Raw genomic sequence first — 21,314 nt, 5'->3', positions numbered from 1 at the left:
TCATAGTTTAGCATTTAGGAGGTGAAAGGATGCAATTTTAAAATAAATAGTCTGAACTCTCATAACTACACTTATGCAGTCAGCTTTGGATTAGTCAAGCTCAAGAAATAGAAGTAAATATTTTAAAACAAATATTTGTTTAAAAAACAGGAAAACTTTAAAAATCAGTTTTGAAAGACAGAGTGAGATATTTATTTTTGAATGAAACAAATTTAACTTATAAATTGAGTTTCATTTAGACAGGGACATTTAAACCGGAAACTTTCTAAATAAACAGACTCCCCAAAATATCTTCGTCAGGTAAAATAAGCAGAGATAAATAAGACAATTCCTAAGTTAAAATACAATACTTATAAGCAAAATTAAAATACTATGTGCAGATAAAAGAAATCAATGGTATTCTATATCAATTAACAAAAAAGTAGATACTAACATCTCTACTATATGCTACTTGCTGAAGGACGTTGAAGCACAGAATTATTATTATAATAATTACCATGAAATAAATGGTAGGGAAAACTTACTTCAGAATGGAGAAACTCATTTTGGCCCTGAACAGTAGGTGAGAATTAAACAGGCAGGGGAACCTTAAGAATGACAATACTGCAAACCACTAAAATGATAATGATGAAGAACTCTTATCAACTAATGTTTACTGAGGACTTATTCTGTGTTACACATGTTATCTCATTCAATCCTCTCAACAGGGCTGTAATAAAAATGTTTATTATCCTCATTTTCAGATTAAAATACATTGGATTGCAGGAATTTAGTTAAATTTTGCTCAAAGTCTTACAGTAGTAAAAGAACTAGGTTGTTTAATACAATTTGATAGAGAAGACTTTACCATTCATTTTGCCTATATTCACCAACATCCACCAACATAATTTCCCTTTTTTCCACATTCCACATTTTGATCAAATATATACTATTATTTATATCTGAAACTCTAAGAACATGTATGATTAAGAAAACCATAAACTTTCTATGACAGATATGTTAAACATTACTCTGAAATCTTCCATCTCAATTTTAGTATGTTCAAGAAGCCCCATAATCCTCCAAGTATCTTCCTGAGATGTGGCCCAGGAATCTGCAATTTAACCAACAGACTATGTGATTTGCAAATGATTAAAAAACATCATTTTAAGAAACACCCTCTCACATACTAACACCTCAGAAGGGCCTATTAATTTACTAATTTCTATGTGGTCATTACATAAACGTGCATCGATCGGCTGCTATTTTCCAATATTCACCACTTCTGTTGTTTCCATTTGAAGTGGAACCTATCATCCCCAGAGCAAGAGTCTAAAATGTTGTGTATTTGTACAATTTTCTATGGTGATATTGGATTTTTTTCAGATCCTCAAAATCCATGATTCAAAAATCTAAAGCAGTATCTCAGGGAATTAAATGATGACAATATTTATATAAACATAGTCATAGTAGTAACAGTTGTAACAGTAATACGAGTTATCATAGCACTTAACTTTCAGTGAGCACTTACTGCCAATCCCTAGGTCTAGTTCGTTATTTTATTTATTGATCTCTAAAACAAAGCAAAACCCCAAAGTGACCATTACTATTCCATTTTACATATGGGAAAACCAAGACTTAGAGAAGTAGGGTGTTGCCAAGTTTCAAGTCAGAACGTGACAAGACCGGATCACATTTCTCCTTACAGGAAAGGAAGCTGAGCAACCGTACATATTTAACATCTACTGCAGTTGTGAGAAGTTATAGTCAGTGACTAATTTACCCTGCTCTAATCACTATGTTAGATGATAAGAAGAATACAAAATGAAATGATACCTCCCCAGCCCTCAAGCCCCAGTGAGACTTTCATTCTCTGCCAATTTTTCAAAACATAAATAAAAACTAGATAGTGGTCAGCAGACAAGAGCTACTGAACAATTCTTTTATGGGTTGCTGATGGTGTTCATAATGACAAGAACTGAATTCATTTCTGGTAGATAGAAATGCAAAAGAATATGAATAGCCCAAAATGGCTTTGTTTTTAAATTATTTTATAACACTGCTTCTTGTACAGTTTACAACATTTAAGACTCTATCTTGAATCACAAATGGTAGGTCTTTTTTTTTATGTTTATTTATGTAAGTAATCTCTACACCCTACGTGGGGCTCGAGCTCACCACCCTAGATCAAGAGTGGCATGCTCGTCTGGCTGAGTGAGCCAAGTGCCCTGACAAATGATAGGTCTTTGTTAATATCCAATGCATGTTGTATATAATACTTTTATCAGAAACAGTTGCCTGGAACCTCTTCTGGTAAGAATTTCATATACATATAAAGTATCTTGTTTTTACCTATCACATAGTTTACATTTTTATGATTACTTTTCTCAAGTATTTTAAAACTTGTTTTAATAACTAAAACATCGGGGCGCCTGGGTGGCTCATTCAGTTAAGCATCTGCCTTTGGCTCAGGTCATGATCCGAGGGTCCTGGGATCCAGCCCCACATCAGGCTGCCTGCTCAGTGAGCAGCCTGCTTCTCCCTCTCCTCCCTGCTTGTGTTCTCTGTCACTATCTTTGCGTCCCTTTCTCTCAAATAAAATCTTTTTTAAAAATAACTAAAACATCATTATGCATAGTTTCTCAATAAAGGCTTTTTTAGAAAGAAATCTGTTTAAGTGCCATAAGCTGAGATTTAAAAAATAATAATAATCAATTATAGACATCTCCTGATGGACTCCAACAATGGAGAAAAGTTGCTAGTAAAAAAAAAATCTTGTTAACTTAACCTATGGACTTTGGGGTGATTATGACATATGAGTGTATGTTGATCCGTTGTAACAAAAGTACCACTCTGCTGGGAGATGCTGATACTGGGGGAGGCTTTGCATTTGTGGGTAGGGCATATATGGGAACTAACTTCCCCTCAATTTTACTGTGAACCTGAACGCATTCTTTAAAAAAAATTAAAAAGTGCTTTTTAAAATTTTTTTACGTTTATTTATTTATTTAAGTAATCTCTACACGCAATGTGGGGCACGAACTCAAGACCCTGAGATCAACAGTCACAGGCTCTATGGACTGAGCCAGCCACGCCCCCGCCCCCCGTTTTTTAAAAAAAGCCTGAACGAAAAATAATCTTAGTTTCTTTCCATTCCACCTTCAAACCAAAATTTGTAAGATGCCCAAATGTAAGCACTAGGAAAGCAGAAAGCAGTACAGTCTTGGCATTACATAATTCAGAGCACCATTCATATTGTGTCCTACATGAATGCTGCTTCCTGAAAGTGTGAAAGGAAATCTCCTGCCACATGGTGAAACTAAAAGAGCAAAAGCTCTGGGGCGCCTGGGTGGCACAGCAGTTAAGCGTCTGCCTTCGGCTCAGGGCGTGATCCCGGTGTTATGGGATCGAGCCCCACATCAGGCTCCTCTGCTATGAGCCTGCTTATTCCTCTCCCACTCCCCCTGCTTGTGTTCCCTCTCTCCCTGGCTGTCTCTATCTCTGTCGAAGAAATAAATAAAATCTTTAAAAAAAAAAAAAAAAAAAGAGCAAAAGCTCTCAAACAAAAAAGCATGGCTTTGGATAGAGGCAGCATTAATTACACAGCTAAGTAATTAGGTAGCTTAAGGCATGCCACTATTTATTACTGTTACAGGAAGAGGCCAAAATATTGTAGTTACTGTTCAAGGTACTTAAATGAGAAAACAGCTCAACTTTACACAGAACTTAATTTAGAGAAGAGGTGCAATATTTTGGTAAGATGTACAGTCAGCTGACATGAGTCAACAGGACAATCACAAAGATAATGACAGTATTTGAAATACTCCCTTTACAAAGCACTCACATACATTTACTCAGATGCTGCAGTCATACTCCACTAGAAGAAGGAACTTCTAAGACACTGCAACTGAATTATAATTTTACATTGTACACACTATCAATGAAATAATCTAAAAACACTGAATTTTTATAATGGAATTTAATACAAAATAATGCAGTTATTTCTTCTCCTTGTAGTACTTTTCTGGAAAATATCAACTCCTAACACATATTCTTAGTCCTGTGATACACCATTAACTCTGATTCTTTTTCCACCAACTTTCTTGCCTGTCATAATTCTTCCATCCTCCCTGAGACCTTAAGCTTCAGTGTCAACTCTCCAGTGTTCAATAATCAGCTTATGATCACTCTTGTAATTATTAAAAGATGTACTAATGAGAATGACCTGCATAGCTGCACGTGTAAAAGTAAAAGATTAAGGAGTCAAACTCCATGTAGGTTTTACCTGTGTTCTATTTACCACCACTAAAAGATTGTTAAAAATTTTTAGGGCCTTAATCCCACAGAGAAATGAAAATGAAAAGATAATAGCTGAATAAGCAACTCTCAAGGAGGCAAGAGCTATCATCAAAATTTTGAAAGAGGAATATTTGATGAACAAGTAGAAATGAGATAACTTTGTTAAATTTCCCACAGGTACTTTTCTCTATTCTATTAAGAAACAAGTTGATCTGTAGTAAGCCTTGAAAAATTAAAAATTACAGAAGCCAGGCAGTTCAGTGGGCAGGAACGCAGATGAAGCTAAAAAGATGAGAGACTGAAAGTCTATCGAACGGCCACAGATCCCTTCCCTCTATCCAGAGAGCCATGCAACTTCCCCACACTCATGCTGGCAAAAGACTAAGTGTTCACTATAGAGAGGTTAAAAGGATTTTGGACTATGGGATACAACCAAAGAAAAGGGTGCATGTTAAAAACAGGAGATTGCCTAAAAATCTATATGGAATTTATATACTAGATGATGAAATCTTCTTTTCCTTACTCTCTAAGAACTCTGAGTGACAGGCTTATAACCTTCAGGAAGGAAATGGAAGGATTTCTCTCAGTGGAAACTGGCCAGTCCAAGAAAAAGGAACCAGAGTTACTGATAACTGACTCTCCCCCAACAAAAAGTAAGTAGTGTCCAATTCCCCTACAATGCCACCAGCAATTCAGTAAGCTCCAATCTTACACACAGATTTAGTATTTTATTCTAAATATGAAGGACCACCAGGTATCATGTGGCAATCACTATAAGATGTAGAGATTAAAAAACACAGAAAAGAAACAGGGTAACCAAATAATGCCAAAAACAGAAATCTTAGTAATAATAATAGTAATCGCTATCCTCCAAGTACAGAAGACACTATAACAAAAACAAGATATTCAGTTAAAATATCCAAAGAGAGGTGCCTAGGTGGCTCAGTCAGTTAAGCAACTGCCTTCAGCTCAGGTTATGATCTCATGGGTCCTGGGATGGAACCCTGCGTCAGGCTCCCTTCTCAGCAGGGGAGTCTGCTTCTTCCTCTCCCTCTGCCCATCACCGCCTCCCCACCCCCGGTCATGTTCCCTCTCACGCTCTCTCTCAAATAAATAAAATCTTTAAAAAATTTTTTTCAAAGAAAAAATAGCCCTTAGAAATTAAAAATATGATGTTAATTCTCCTTAAATAGAAAAATTGGAAAATAGAGTTAAGGAACTTTACCATATATTAAAACATAAAATCCCAAAAGATTGAAAATGGGAGAGGTCTGACAATAAAATCAAAGAATCAGCATAAACAATCAAATATCTAAAAACCAAAAATTCCAAAAAGACTATTAAATAAAATGGAAAAAATAATCAAAGAAATAATTCAAGATTTCCCCAAACTGTAGAACAAGAGTTTCTAATTAAAACGATGTACCATAAATCCAGCACAACAAATGAAAAAGCATATACATAGAAATCCAACACCTGAAAGAGAAGCTCCTAAGAGCTTCTGAGATATAAATAAATAAATTAACAAACAAACAAACATGCATAAAAACAGAAACAGATGACATACAAATATACAAATACATTTAGAATGGCGTCAAACTTCTCAACAGCAACACTGGAAAACAAGGAGACAATAAAGCAATGCTTTTAAAATTATGTAGAAAACTTATTCCCAACCTACTAATCTATATAGACAGCCAAACTAACAATCATGTATGAAGGTAAAAGAAAGATTCATCAGATATGCCAGATCTGAAAAAAAATTTACTTCCTTCCTGGAAAGATAACTACAAAATCGTGCTCCACCAAAATCAGAAAAGGGAGTAAATCAGGAAAGAATCACATATGTGATCCAAGAAACGGGGGATCTAACATAAGGGAACAGAGAATTTCCAGGACAATTTGGTAAAAGAAAACTCTAAGATAGCTCTATGGTAGGATTAGAAACAAACAGAAATTGAAACAGGAAAGAAGTGCACTAAAAGAATAATAACTACAAAAATTAAAACTAACTCATGTATTAGAACCATTGAGAGAAGACATGTTTCTATAAGAGTTTTGGGGAATGAATAATAAGTACATAGAATACTACTCAAATTTTAATAGGGCAGTTATTAACTCCTAGAATAAAAGTTGCACAAGAAAAAATTATTTAATGGTAGTATATTATATTTCATCCATATATGGTTATAATATATTAATACTGAATATAAATTTAAGCAAAACTTGTAATATACCGAGATAATTTAGGAGAAAAAAGGACTAAAGATGGAGACAGTTGGTGAGTGTCAGCCCTAAAAGCTAAAACCTCTTTGGTAGGCACAATAAAGCTACCTGCCTTCCCCCACCAAAGATGTCCACATCCTAATCCCAAGACTTGTGAATACTGTATGTTATCTCACATGACAAAGGAGAATTAAGGTTGCAGGTAGAATTAAGCTTGCTAATCAGCTGATTTGAAATAGGGAGATTATCTTGCATTATCCTGGTAGACCCAATATAACTACCACAGTCCTTAAAAATGAAAGGAAGGGGCAAAAAAGGAGAGTCAGAGAGAGACACGTGATGACAGAAGCACTGTCACAGTAATGTTGCTGGCTTTGAAGATGGGGGATGAAGGTCACTGGCCAATGAATGCATGTGGCCTTTAGAAGGTGGAAAAAGCAAGGAAACAGATTCTGGGAAGCTTCCAAAAGGAACATAGCTATGCTGACACCTTGATTTTAGTATGAGCCTCATTTCAGACATTTAAACTACAGAACTGTAAGAAGATAAATTTATGTTATTTTAAGGCACTAAGTTTGTGGTAGTAGAATATATGTAGATAAAAGCATTTTATTTAGAAATTTAGAGGTAGGGGCGCCTGGGTGGCACAGCGGTTAAGCGTCTGCCTTCGGCTCAGGGCGTGATCCTGGCATTATGGGATCGAGCCCCACATCAGGCTCTTCCGCTATGAGCCTGCTTCTTCCTCTCCCACTCCCCCTGCTTGTGTTCCCTCTCTCGCTGGCTGTCTCTATCCCTGTCGAATGAATAAATAAAATCTTTTAAAAAAAAAAAAAAGAAAAAAAAAAGAAATTTAGAGGTAAACACCTAAGAATGAGCTGAAAATGACTGCCTCTAAAAACGCACTGAAGATGAAAGAGGCCCAGAGGACTGTGCTTTTTGTTACCAGCCTTGTAAAACTCTAATTTAAATAAAATAAAATGAAATGTCATTCAGGACACTCAAGCAGCCAGGACTCATGCTGGATACACAAAAATAATAAAATAACAGGAGAGTAAACCAATAATAAAGGTATCTAAAAGAGGGAAGAGGAAAATTCTTTCACAATATGCACTTTTATTCTATTTTTATTATTTTACAATAGCCATTTTAGCAGAACTACTAAAAAACATTACACAAAATAAAGTGGGAAAGAGCTTTCAAATAATTGATATTATAGTAAAAGGTAAGCACTTATCCTTTCAGGGGAAGAATAAAGGGGGAAAATGAAATTAGAGAAAGACTGATCACCTGAGAAGAAAGTAGAAGTGTGAACAGCAGTGGCTGGGGAGGCAAGAACAGGACAGAACCAACCTTAGCTTTCTGGGTACACCTAAGACTCAATAGGTGACAAACACTGCACGCAAATGGCTCCCTCTGATAAGATAAGCCAACAGGAGATAGCAACCTTTAAAAGACAGTGGTCATTTTTTTTCTGGTTATTGATAATGATTTTGTTGTTTTTAACATGGGAAAGCAAAGGAAGTGACATTCCAGGGTTGAGTTAAGCCAAAATGTCTGGCTAAAAATCATGTGATATTTTCAACTGAATATAAAATAAAACTGTTGAACCATACCCAATTAGATAGCATGGGGGAAAAAAAGCAATCTCAAAAGTGTAGTGCCCAGTGATAATTAGGTGACAGAGTTGAATTTTAAATATTCACAAGGAACAAAACACAAAGCCCTCTACAGCAAAAGCTTACTTTTCATTGTTCCCTCCTCACTTGCATCTCAGGAATCCCTCCCTGTCCATATTGCTAGAATTACCAGCAAAAAGAATTTACTGACCAACACGTGTCTACAGATCTGCTCCTCTAATTAACCTTATTTTAACATCAACAGTGGCAAATAAACATTTGACAAGACTTAGTTTTACATTGAAAGAATGATGAAAAGAGATGCCTTAATTTAAAACAATACACTTCTGTCACCAAGTTTACGACATAATTCTTAATATAAAGATTAACAAAATAAAATCTGCTTCTAACTCTAAAACTATGAATCCGAGTCTCCTTCCTACATACCTTCGTCATACTACTTAGATGCATACCTTCTTGGAAAACTAATTTGAATTATTTAGAATTAACCTGCTCTTCTTCAAGTTTACGTACTTAATGTTGATTGCTCTACTGTGTTATGATTACAGGTATGGAAATTTGGACATTTCTGGGTAGAAGGAACTAGAAAAAGAAATTTTTTTATTTGCAAGGGGGCAGAGCCTGGTTTAAGTAGTGAGAAACTTACAACTTCTGGAGATAGTCTGACAAGAAGATTTAGTAACTCAGTTTGGTTGGAAAAGGGAGGCTCACTGGACTGTATGGGCCTAACTGAAGAGAACTTCAAATAGCTCAGCACAGTGCCTCAAGTACAATAGTGTTCAAAAACAAGTAATTTGCTTTATCTTTGACATCTTCATTACCAAGGATGAGAAACTAAAATATTTACATTAATGTTAGCAGATCATGTCATTAATTACTTCTCCTTTGGGTTGCTTTTAAATATTTATGTTTGTTGTTAGCACAGCAGGGTTTCACAACAATGTATCCATGCAAAGATCTATTTTTCTTGTTTGGAATTTATGATTCTTAAACCTGAAGATTCACATCTTTCACCAATTTTGTGGAGTAAAAAAAAAAAAAAGTCTCTAAATATTGCCTCTCTCCCGTTTCTCCTCCCAAGAATCTTATTAGACATATGCCCTGACTGTCCAGATGTATTTAACTGTATCTCCCATTGTCAGCTCTATTTTCAGTGCTGCATTCCAAATAATTTCTTTATATCCACCTTCAAGTTCACTAGTAGTGTCTTTGGCTGTGTCTAATCTACATTTTAATCCATTCAGTGTCTTCTGAACTCCAAAGACTATATTTTTCTTTTTTGAGATTCTCTAGCTTTTATTGAGTATATCTGCACCTTTCATATTTTCAATGCCATCTTTTGCTTCTTTCATACTTTTAAACATAACCATTTTATACCATTTCCAATAATTACATTACTTGAAATTCTAGGAATCTAAATTGGTCATTGGAGGTCTCTGCTAACTCTTGCTCTTAGTGGATTATTTTCAAGTTCTTGGTAACTCCGGATTCTGAGTTTACATTTAACAAAGCTTTCTTCTTCACATACATTACCATAGTTGAAGGTATATACCACAGCAAATATCTGTGTTTACTACTAGATACCCAGAGATGTAAACAGTCCAACCAGGATCATATTTTAAGTTAACTTGTTGTCTTGATGGTTCCTAGACCACACAAGAAACTAAAATCTGAGTGATGACAGGACTGAGTTTACAAAATCTCAGGGAAAACACCCTCCTCTCCTCCCCATCAAGGCCAAAATTAAGAAGTTTCTTTGTTAAATCAAGAGTGGAGCATATTTTTGAAACAGTACACCTTTCTACTCAGAAGTTATAAGCTTATGGAAATGGACATCACTTCCCAATTCCTCCCTTCTTGTCTCACCCCCTTTTGGTGATTAAAAACCAAGCCCACTGATAACGGAGTTTGCCACAGCCTGTTTGGACGAAGCGTGCCTACTTCCAACTCTGGTTTTCAGTTTCCTCCTTTCTTTTTTTTGTGCAGGTTCAGCAATTCACTTAGAATTTAAGTGTTATATATTATCCAGCATATTATATATTAATCCACCTTTGCTGAGGAAAGGTTTTCAGGTTAACTAGTATGCCATGCTGCCAAGCAGAGAAGTCATGTCATGATACACTACATGTTTCTGAAGTAAAATGTAGCTTATAAATGAATTTTCTCCACAAGATTTCATCCATGATAGACGAGGAAGCAACAAATACTTTTTAGGTTAGACAACAGAGGGTATGCAGAAATATTAAACACATTATGAATCTCAAAATGAACTGAACCATACTGTTCCAGTTTCCTTATCTATAAAGTGGGTATAAACCTATAATAGAGGTACAAAGCTACCTCACAGAACAATCATGAGCACCAAAACGATAAATGGACAGTGGTCAACAGAGTATTTGGCATGTAAGAATTCAATAAATGTTAGCTAGCATATTTTCAAAATTGTTACAAACAATCCAAGCTTGGACTGGGGAAGTTAAGTTTACATATGTTAGGGAATAATGAGGGAGTTCACTGAAAGATATACTAATCACCAGATCTTTATTGTAGCGCAAATTCTGCCATCAAACAGCTGTGTAACTGAATTTAAAACCTCTGTGGCTCAGTTTCTTCACAGGAAAAAAGTGAGTGATTAGACTTGATTCCAAGATTTCTTTTTCTTTTTATTTTTTTTTAAGTTCTAAAAGCCAACAATTAGCTGTAGAAGAAGATTACTATGTGATGAGATATAGAAAAGTGGCCTTTGAAGAAAGCAGTAATCTCATATACTATGTGTTCTTTAAAAAGGTAAAGAAAACTTTAATTAATTGAAGCAGTTATCATGTTTTTGTACTTATAACAGAAAAAGTATGGATTAGGTAAAGTCAGTGACATCAGGGAAAGATGAAAAAAAATGTAAAGGAATAACTATAGATTTGTTTACAAACTGATACTGCAAGGATAACTTTCGCAACCTTTTACATCTCCCCTGGCCTCCAGAGCTAAAATACCCGGTGAACAATGATAAGTATTTCTTTGTGATACAAATAACAAAGGAATGCAATTTTAGAGTGGTTTTGCTATATATAAAAGTTCTTGACTAAAATAATAAATAATGCCCAATTACTAGTTATGATCATTTAGTATTATCCATATACATGAACTTTAAAAAATAACACTTAGAATAAGATACGAAAATAAAATGCTTAGAAAACATAAAGTACCTACTTCCAAGATTAGGTAATTTTATGACACATATGGGAAGGAACTGTAAGAAATTAAATTCTCAGTAATAACCACTGGTAGAAATATCCAAAGCAAGACTACTATGCAAAAGCCATATTATATTAAACTCCATATTCTGACAGTCAAAGTGGGATGCGGGAGAAGCCATCACTCTTAGTCACTAAATTAAGAAAAAAATAAAGCAACTATGCAGGCATTAAACAAAAATGAAATGAGATCATTTAAAAATACCACACAGGAAGCTCAGAGTCTATTTTAAAACACTTTATTATAAACACAAGAGGTAAATTGTGGCAAGCATTTAAAACAACTTTTTAAACATGCATAAGGATGCTAAATGACTAGCTGGCAAAGTAAAAGAGATGATAGAAAAGAGCAAAACTATCTTTTAAATTAAGGCAATATCATGTGTGAGTGTGCACATGTGCGCACGAGTGTGTATGTGTTTAAAGGGCATTGGTAAAGGACACACCAGAACAAAATTAAATACAACATTCACTCACTCTATGAAGGACAAGGTCATTCTTCTTTCCTTAGTTAATTCATATTCTGCCATAAGGCACTCTCAATTATACGACAAGGTAAAATTGCCAAGCTAATTACCTCACCACTGTGAAATTTTGATCCTGACAAGCTATTCCTTTACTGTGAGAACTCTGAGTGCATGCAACCAACATTCAGTCTTGCCACTTCGATCACTGACCTCCAATCTGTGATAAAATCAAAGATCTACTGCACATAACTCCAGACTGTCTCACTGTGGAAGGCGATCACCCTGGCTTAAGATGCAAGTTTTGTCTGCACCTAAGCATGACCATCTACTTACGGTCCCTCATGCCCCCACTAATTTTGACTCATGTGTCTCATTCATTCATTCATTTGCTTAATTAAGTTCTTACTATATTCTACTATATACCAAGCACAGTCTGGAGTTACAGGGGTAGACAAGACCATTTTAGAATCTTCTTCATTGAAATCCAAAATCTAGTGAAAAAAGTACTATTGGTCATTAAACCAATAACTACACAAATATGTACCTACTTAATACTGTGCAAAATGCCAAAAATGGGAAGTACAGAGTGCTATGAAAACATAAGAGAAAGAACTGACCCAGTCTGGGGAGTCTTAAGAAAATACCATCTAAGCTACGACAAAGGAGCTACCCAAAAGAAGAAACTGGGAATAATGTTTCACACTTCTGGAATACTGTCTCTGCCACGTTACAACATCACAACGAGGATAGTAAACAGATGGTTAGTATGGACACCACTCATTCAAAGGGCCATATACCACCAAGTATCATTTCCATAAAGGTAATAACAATAATAGTAGGTAAGATCACTGACCATGTAACTAGAGGTGTACCTTGTTTTATTCCACTATGTGCTTCACAGATTATGTGTTTTTTACAAATTGAAGGTCTGTGGCAACCCTGCATTTGCTCACCTCGTGTCTCTGTGTAACATTTTGGTTAAGTCTCAAAATATTTTAAAACTTTTTCATTATTCTTATATTTGTTATGATGATCTGTGATCAGTGATCTTTGATGTTACCATTGTAATTGTTGTGGGGCATGAAGAACCATACCCATATAAGACCATTAACTCAATATATGTTGTATGCATTCCAACTGTTCCACTGACCACCCATTCTCCATCTCTCCCCTTCTGCTTGGGCCTCCCTATTCCCTGAGACACAACAATATTGAAATTAGGCCAACTAATAACCTACAACAGCCTCTAGGCATTCAGGTGAAAGAAAGAGTTACATGTCTCTCACTTCAAATCAAAAGCTAGAAATGATTAAGCTTAGCAAGGAAGGCACGTCAAAAGCCAAGATAGGCCAAAAGTTAGGCCTTTTGTGCCAAAGTTAGCCAAGCTGTGAATGCAAAAGAAAAGTTCTTGAAGGAAATTAAAAGTGCTACCCCAGTGAACACAGAAATGATACAGCATATTGCTGATATGGATAAAGATTTTTAATGTTCTAACAGAAGACCAAGCCAGCCACAGCATTCCCTAAGCCAAAGCCTAATGCAGGGCAAGGCCCTAACTCTCTTCAATTTTTTGAAGGCAAGAGAGGTGAGGAAGCTGCAGAAGGTTGTTCATGACGTTTAAGGAAAGAAGCTATCTCCATAAAGAAGTGCTGATGTAGAAGCTGCATCAAATTATCCAGAAGATCCAGCTAAGTAATTAACAAAGGTAACTACACTAAACAACAGATTTTCAATGTAAACAAAACAGTCTTTATTGGAAGAAGATGCCATGTAAGGATTTCACAGCTATAAAGCAGAAGTGAATGCCTGGCTTTAAAGCTTCAAAGAACAGGCTGACTCTTTCGTTAGGGCCTAATACAGCTGGAGACTTAAAGTTGAAGCCAATGTTCATCTACCATTTTAAAAATCCTAAGGCAACAAAACCTAGATGACAATGTATCTGTTTATAACACGGCTTACTGAATATTTTAAGCCCACCATTGAGACAACTGCTCAGGAAAAAAAATGCCTTTCTAAATATTGACAATGTACCTGGTCACGCAAGAGTTCTGTTGGAGATGTACAAGACTGTTATTTTCAAGCCAACGAACATAACACCAATTCTGCACCCCACAAATCAATGAATCATTTTGCCTTTTCAAGTCTTATTATTTAAGAAATACATTTCAAAAGGCTACAGCTGCCATAGACAGTGATTCATCTGATGGATATGGGCAAAAAGAAAACCTTCTGGACAGAATGACCATTCTAGATGCCATTAGGAATCCCATCATGATTCATGGGAGGGGTCAAAATACCAACTTGAACATGAGTTTGAAGAAGTTGATTGCAGCCCTCATGGATAACTTTAAGGGGTTCAAGACTTCAATGGAGGAAATAACAGCAGATACGGTTGAAATAAGAAGAAGAACTACAATTAGAAATGGAGCTCAAAGATGTGACTGAATTGCTGCAATCTCACGATACAACTAATGTATGAGGAGTTGCTTCTTATGGATGAGCCAAAAAAGTGGTTTCCTGGACTATAGTCCCAGTGAAATGTTGTAAAGATTATTGAAATGACAACAAAGGATTTAGAATACTACATGAACATTGTTGATAAAGCAGCTGCGACACGTGAAAAGACTGACTCCACTTTTGAAAATTCTACTGTGGGTAAAATACTATAAGACAGCATTGCATGCTACAGAGAAATCATTTATGAAAGGAAGAGTCAATCGATGTGCAAACTTCATTGTTGTCTTATTTTAAGAAATTGCCACAGTCACTTCAACCTTCACAACCATCACCTGGATCAGTTAGCAGCCATAAACATCAAGGCAAGACCCTCCACCAGCAAAGAGATTACAAACTCACTGAAAGCTCAGATGATGCGCACCTTTTTGTTTTGTTTTGTTTTTAAGCAATAAAGTAATTTTTAATTAAGGTGTGTGTGTGTGTATGTATACACACACACACACACACACACACACACCTTAATATATATAGAGAGAGAGAGACATGAGGCCAAGGCACACTTAACAGACTACAATATATTGTAAACATAACTTTTACATGAACCGGGAAACCAAAAAATTTTACTAGCTTTATTGTCAGGGTCTGGACCAAACCCGCAATTTTTCTGAGGTGTGTCTACACACAAAATCTGTGGGAAAATTTGCTGTTATAAATGAATGTCCGGATGGCCCTCTCTGACAGTTTAACATGTTTCTATTTTGACTATACAAATATTCACAGGGAGAAGCCAAAGAGTTTACACGAACTTTCAAAAGTTCTTTGACAAATACACTAAAAGCTTAATGAATCACTTAAAAAAGCACTTAGATAATTGAATAAATGAATCCATGAATCAGTGAATAATAAAGAATACAAAAGCAAATTCTTCTAAGAGGATATACAAATAATGTAAAGATACAGGACAAAAGATCAATTTTGCTGTAACTAAAGTAAACTAAAGGAAAAGTAAAGCATCATTTGTATGTGCAGTCTACAATATTTAATGCTGTTAAGGCTTTATTAAGGTAATTATTACCCTTCATTACAGTTGTATTATATATTCATGGAATTACCTGGGAAAGCAATACATACTATATGTTATTTTTTAAGTTTATAATCCACCACCAAATTACTCAATCCTTGGAGTTTATCACAAAAAAAATAACCAAAAAGGGAAAAAAATGTTTTTAGCAATATTAATTACATCAGCAAAAACCAGAAAACACTTAGATGCAATGGAACAAGAGAAACGCATTATGAAATGTCAGTATCTCATTATTATTAAAAACCTATGTTTATTGATGTTTAAGTATATAAAATATACTTATTAAGAACTGTTAAATCAAACATTAGAACATAAAATGATATATGCAGTATGGTTACAACTAAGTGAAAACCATACTTGAAAAAATATTAGAAATTACACAAAAATTACCATTAATGTAGAAAAATCAAATTTTGTAAAACTTCATATATAATTTAAAAATTGACTTACTAAGTTTAGAAACTTAAATAAGGTTGTACACTTAAATATTAAAGACAAATAATGCTCTGTAATCACTGCAGGTAAAATCAGGAGGCAACAAACAGAAACATCCTACTAATGTGGTAAAGATATCCAAACTTATAAATGATATCCAAGAGAATAGAATACAATGTATAAGCTTACATATCTCACTGAGATTTTCCAATAAATAACCCAAATATACAAATAAAATGGTGCAAGATGTCAGGACTCTAAAAAATATGTATTTAAAAGATATGTGGAAGGAAAGAAAGAAGCAATGCAATCTACAAACGAACTGAGTTCAAAATTATTCATAAATCAGTGCCAGTCACATCCTTAAAGAACAAATGTTTTTACTAGAGCCAAATTCAGAGTAAAATATCATGTTTCACAGCTTGGGTATGGTTAAGCTAAAAAAAAAAAAAAAAAAAAAGGAAGAAGAAGAAGAAGAAGAAGAAGAAGAAGAAGAAGAAGAAGGGGAGGAGGAGGAGGAGGAAGAAGAAGAGGGGGGGGGAGGGGGAGGAGGAGTGGAGAAGAAGAAAAAAAAAATAGATGATGACAACTCTGAAAGGCAGAAAAAAAATGGCAGACCAGTTAGGGACACCTCAGGACCCAAAGAAACAAACAGTGGGGAGGTGCACAGGCTATGTTTTTGCCTAATACATCTCAGACTAGGGGTGCCTGGGTGCCTCAGTCGGTTAAGTGTCTGCCTTCAGCTCAGGTCACGATCTCAGGGTCCTGGGATGGAGCCCCGCATTAGGCTCCCTGTTCAGTGGGGAGTCTTCTTCTCCCTCTCCACCCCCACCCCCTGGCCATTTATGTCCTCTCATAAATAAATAAACAATCCAAACTTGAAGATGAAGAACACAGCAACCCAGAAATGCCAACACGTAGAGACATAAAACCTCCCCAAAAAAAGCCACTTTTCCCTAGCTAAAGGACCTGAAAGGGAGATCCCAGCAAGACAGAAAGTTTTTAGACAACAACTGTTCTACTCTAGCCAAACACCACAGCAAAAAACTATAATCCTACACCCATCAACACCAGCACAAGGAAAGGTCAATGGGAAGTCTAGACTTCCACCTTCAACATGCTCTAAAACAAGGAACCTCCAATACCTCTCACTGAAGTAGCATATAAGAAAACTTAATACGTAACCTAGTAAGTATACTTGAAACAAATGAAAATAGATCTAGGGGCACCTGGGTGACTCAGCTGGTGGAGCATCCAGCTCTTGGTTTCAGCTCAGGTGATGATCTCAGGGTCATGAAATCAAGCCCCACATCAGGCCTCATGCTCAGTGAGGAGTCTGCTTATGACTCTTCCCCTTCTTTTGCCCCTCCCCCCACTCACGTTCACTCTCTCTCAAAATAAATATGTAAATCTTTTAAAAAGTTATAAATATCTAACAAAGAAACAGAAAGTTACAATGAGAGGAGAAGCGAATGACATAAAAAAGGAACAAAATAGATATTTTAGAATTGGAAAATTCAGTAACAGAAATAAGAAACTCAGTGGATGGTTTCAATACCAGAACGGAGAAGACAAAGGAAAGAATCACTAAACTGGAAGACAAAACAATAGAAATCACCTCATCTGAACTAAAGAGAAAATAGAAAAAATAAATGCACAGAATCTCAGGGACCTGTGGGACCTTAAGACAAAATCTAATATTCATGTCATCAGAGTCCCAGAGGAGAAAGGTAGAACTGAAAAATTACTTGAAGAGATAATGGCTAAAAGCTGTCCAAATTTGGCAAAAGATGTAAACCTGAAATTAAAAAGCTGAGCTAACCCTAAACAAAGTACTCAAAGAAATAAAAACACATTATGGATAAACTTTTGAAGACTAAAGACAGAGGGAAAAATCTTTGAGCAAAAGAGAAATGATACCTTACCCATACAGAAGAAACAAATCAAATGACAGCAGCTTTTTCACTGGTAACCATAAAGGCCCTTAGGAAGTGGCACATTTTTCAAATGCTGAAAATATCCTTCAGGACTGAAGGGGGAAACCAGGCATTTTCAAATGAAGGAAAACTAAGAAACTTTGTGGTATTTTTTAAGTATTAACTTAGTGGAACTTTTAAGTTTGAACTTTTAGTCCAAAACCAATGAAATTTTCAGTAGCAGATCTACCCTAAAAGAACGTTAACCTAAGTTCTCCAAACAGAAAAAAAAGATAAAGAACTTTGGAATATTAGGAAAAAAGAAAACCACAATAAGCAAAAACAGGATAAATATAAGACTTTCCTTCTTTTCTTGAGTTTTCTAAACTGTTTCATGTTGAAGCAAAAGTAAAAATCTTAAATGTGGTTCTCAATATACATAGAGAAAATATTTAAGACAATTACATTATAAATAGGGAAGAATAAAGAAACTTAAAGGTTAGTATTGTTTCTACTCATCACCTGAATTGAAAAACTGATATCATTAGACTGTAATAACTTAGGTATATTAAATGTACACCTACAACAATCATTTAAAAAGCTTCAGAAGATTACTCAAAATAACTACACATAAATGAAAATGGAATTCTAAATAATGTTCAAGTAGTTAACATGAAAGTGAAAAAAAAAGAAAAACAAATTAAAAACAGATCCAACAAAAGCAAAAACCAACAACTAAAATGTCACACTTAAGGCTTAAACTACCAATAGTTACATTAAACGTAAATGGTCCTAATCTAGCAATTAAAAGATTGGCAGATTGGATTAAAAATATAATTCAACTATATGTTGTCTAAAAGAAACATTTCAAATACACTAACATGGGCAATTTGAAAGTGAAAGTGCAGAAAAAGTAGACAGTGCAAACATTACTCAAAAGAAGGTAGAACACAGTAAGATACCACTTCACACCAACTAGTATGGCTATTAAAAAAGAGAGACAAAAAATATTGGCAAGGATGTAGAAAAACTGGAGCTCTCATACATTGCTGGTGGGAATGTAAAATAGTACAACTGCTATAGAAAACAATTTGGCAATTCATCAAAAAAGTTAAACATAGAAATACCATATCACCCAGCAATTCCACTCTTAGGTAAATACACAGAGAAATGAAAATGTATGTCCACACAAAAGTTTGTTCATAACAGCATTGTTGTTAAGATTCAGAAAGTGGAAACTCAGATGCCCACCAACCAATGAATGGATACACAAAATGCAGAGTACCAGTATTATGAAATATTATTCAGCCATAAAAACAAATGAAGTACTGATACATGCTACAACATGGATGACCCTTGAAAACATGTTAACTGAAATAAGTCAGAAAAGGTCACGTATGGCATGATTCCACTTTTGGAAATATTGAGAACAGGTAAATCCAGAGACACAGATTGGAAGTTGCCAGGGGCGAAAGTAAGTAGGAATGGGAAGTGACTATCAATGGGATATAGGGTTTCTTTTTCAGTGATAAAATATATTCTAAAATTAGACACCGGTGATGGTTGCAAACATTACAAATATAATAAAAACCCCTCAATTGCACACTTTAAAGTGACTAAATATTATACGTTATGTGAATTTAATCTCAATTTTTTAAAAAAAGCAGGAATGGGGTTTTAGTAAGGTCAGATAAACGAAACTTAAGAGAACAAAAAAACAAACAAAAGTTACCAGAGTAGATACTCCAAAAAGACATAGCAATCCTAAATGTGTATGAAACCAACAACATAGCTACACAAACTATAGCTCCTAGGTGATAAAAAGATAAACTCACAATTCTAATTGGAGACTTCAACACCTCTTTCAGCCTTTTTCAACTGACAGAAAAACTGGACAGAAAATCAAGAAAGATATAGAAGATGTCAAAAACACTATCAACCAAAAAACTCTTCTTGATATTATAGAACAGAATATACATTCTTTTCAACACCATAAAGAACATGTAACACAAAAAATCATATTATTCTGAGCCATAAATGAACCTCAAAAAATTTACAAGAATTGAAGTCAACAGTTTGTTCACTGACCAAAACAGATTCAAATTAGAAATCAATAAGAAAAAGATAATAGGAAAATCTCCAAATATTTGGAAGTTAAACAGATCCAGATATTCCACAAGTCTAAGAGCAATACTCAGGGAAATAAAACACATAACTGAATGAAAATACAATATAATCTGTAGAACACAACTAAAGCAGTACAGAGAGGGAATTTTACAGCACCAAATGGGCACATTAGAAAAGTAAAAGTCTCAAGTCAATATCCTAGGATCTCACCTTAACAATGTAGAAAAAGAACAAAATAAACTCAAAACAATCAGAGGTAGACTATAAGGATAACAGAAATCAATGAAATTTATTTAAACTGACTTTTTAAAAACAAAATAAGTAAAAGTGACAAACCTCTAGCAAGACTAACAAAGAAAACAAAAACAGAGAAGTCATAAATAGCAAATATCAGGAATGAAATGGGATATCACTACCAACTCTGCAGACATCAAAAAATTAATAAGAAAATACCATAAACAATACTTTGACAACTGATGATGTGGATCAATAAATCAAGAAACAAACAAAACCCTATCAAAAAGTGAAACTCCAGGGACAGATGGAGAATTACACCAAATCTTATAAGAGGAATTAATATCCTTTCCACACAATCTCTTCCAGGACACAGAAGAGGAAGAAACACTTCCCATTTCATTTTATGAAGTTAGAATTATCTTGATTCCAAAACAAAGACATCACAAAAAAAGGAAAACTACATACAAATATTCCTTATCAAAATACATGTGAAAATACTTAACAAAATATTAGAAAACGGAATTCAGCAATGAGTTTTGTGTAAGTATAAATATAAGTAATATACAGTGATCAAGTAGGGTTTATTCCAGGAATAGATATTTAGTTCAATATTGGAAAAATCAATGGAATCTACAATATTAACAAGCTAAAGGAGAAAAATCATGATGATATCACTGATGCAGAAAACACATCTGACAAAATTCAACATCCATTCCCAATAAAAAATTTCCAGGAAATAGGAAAAGAGAGGAACTTCCTTAACATGAGAAAGAACATCTACAAAAATACCTAAAAGTACTTACTGGTGAAAGACTAAATGCTTTTGCACTAAGACTGGAAGATAGCCAAGGATGCCAGTTCTCACTGCTGTTATTCAGCAAACTGCTGGAAGTTCTAGCCAGTGCAAGAAGAGAAATAAGAGGCATATAAATGGGAAAAGGTAAGAAAACAAAAACAAACTGTATCCCTTGTCCAGTTTATATAATTAAGTATAAAAAGCCCAAGGAATATTTTTTAAACTTCCAGAATAAGTTTATTAAGATTGCAGGATATAAAACAAAAATAGAAAAATCGGTGCATTTATATATACTAGCAATGAATATACGTGCATACTAAAATTAAAAATACAGTATGCTAAGTGAAAAAAGTCAAGCAGAAAAAGACAATTATATGGTTTCACTCATTTATGGAACATAAGA

General features: G+C 34.8%; 1 protein-coding gene across 20 annotated transcripts in view; it reads right to left on the bottom strand.

Annotated features, from left to right (window-relative positions):
• Positions 1-21,314, bottom strand: part of VPS13B (vacuolar protein sorting 13 homolog B) — a 765,680-nt gene that overhangs the window by 516,660 nt on the left and 227,706 nt on the right. The gene's annotated exons all lie outside the window — the stretch shown is intronic.

Source organism: Ursus arctos, unplaced genomic scaffold, assembly GCF_023065955.2.
Source record: "Ursus arctos isolate Adak ecotype North America unplaced genomic scaffold, UrsArc2.0 scaffold_6, whole genome shotgun sequence".
NCBI lineage: Eukaryota > Metazoa > Chordata > Mammalia > Carnivora > Ursidae > Ursus > Ursus arctos.
This window is presented reverse-complemented; position numbering and strand designations above follow the sequence as displayed.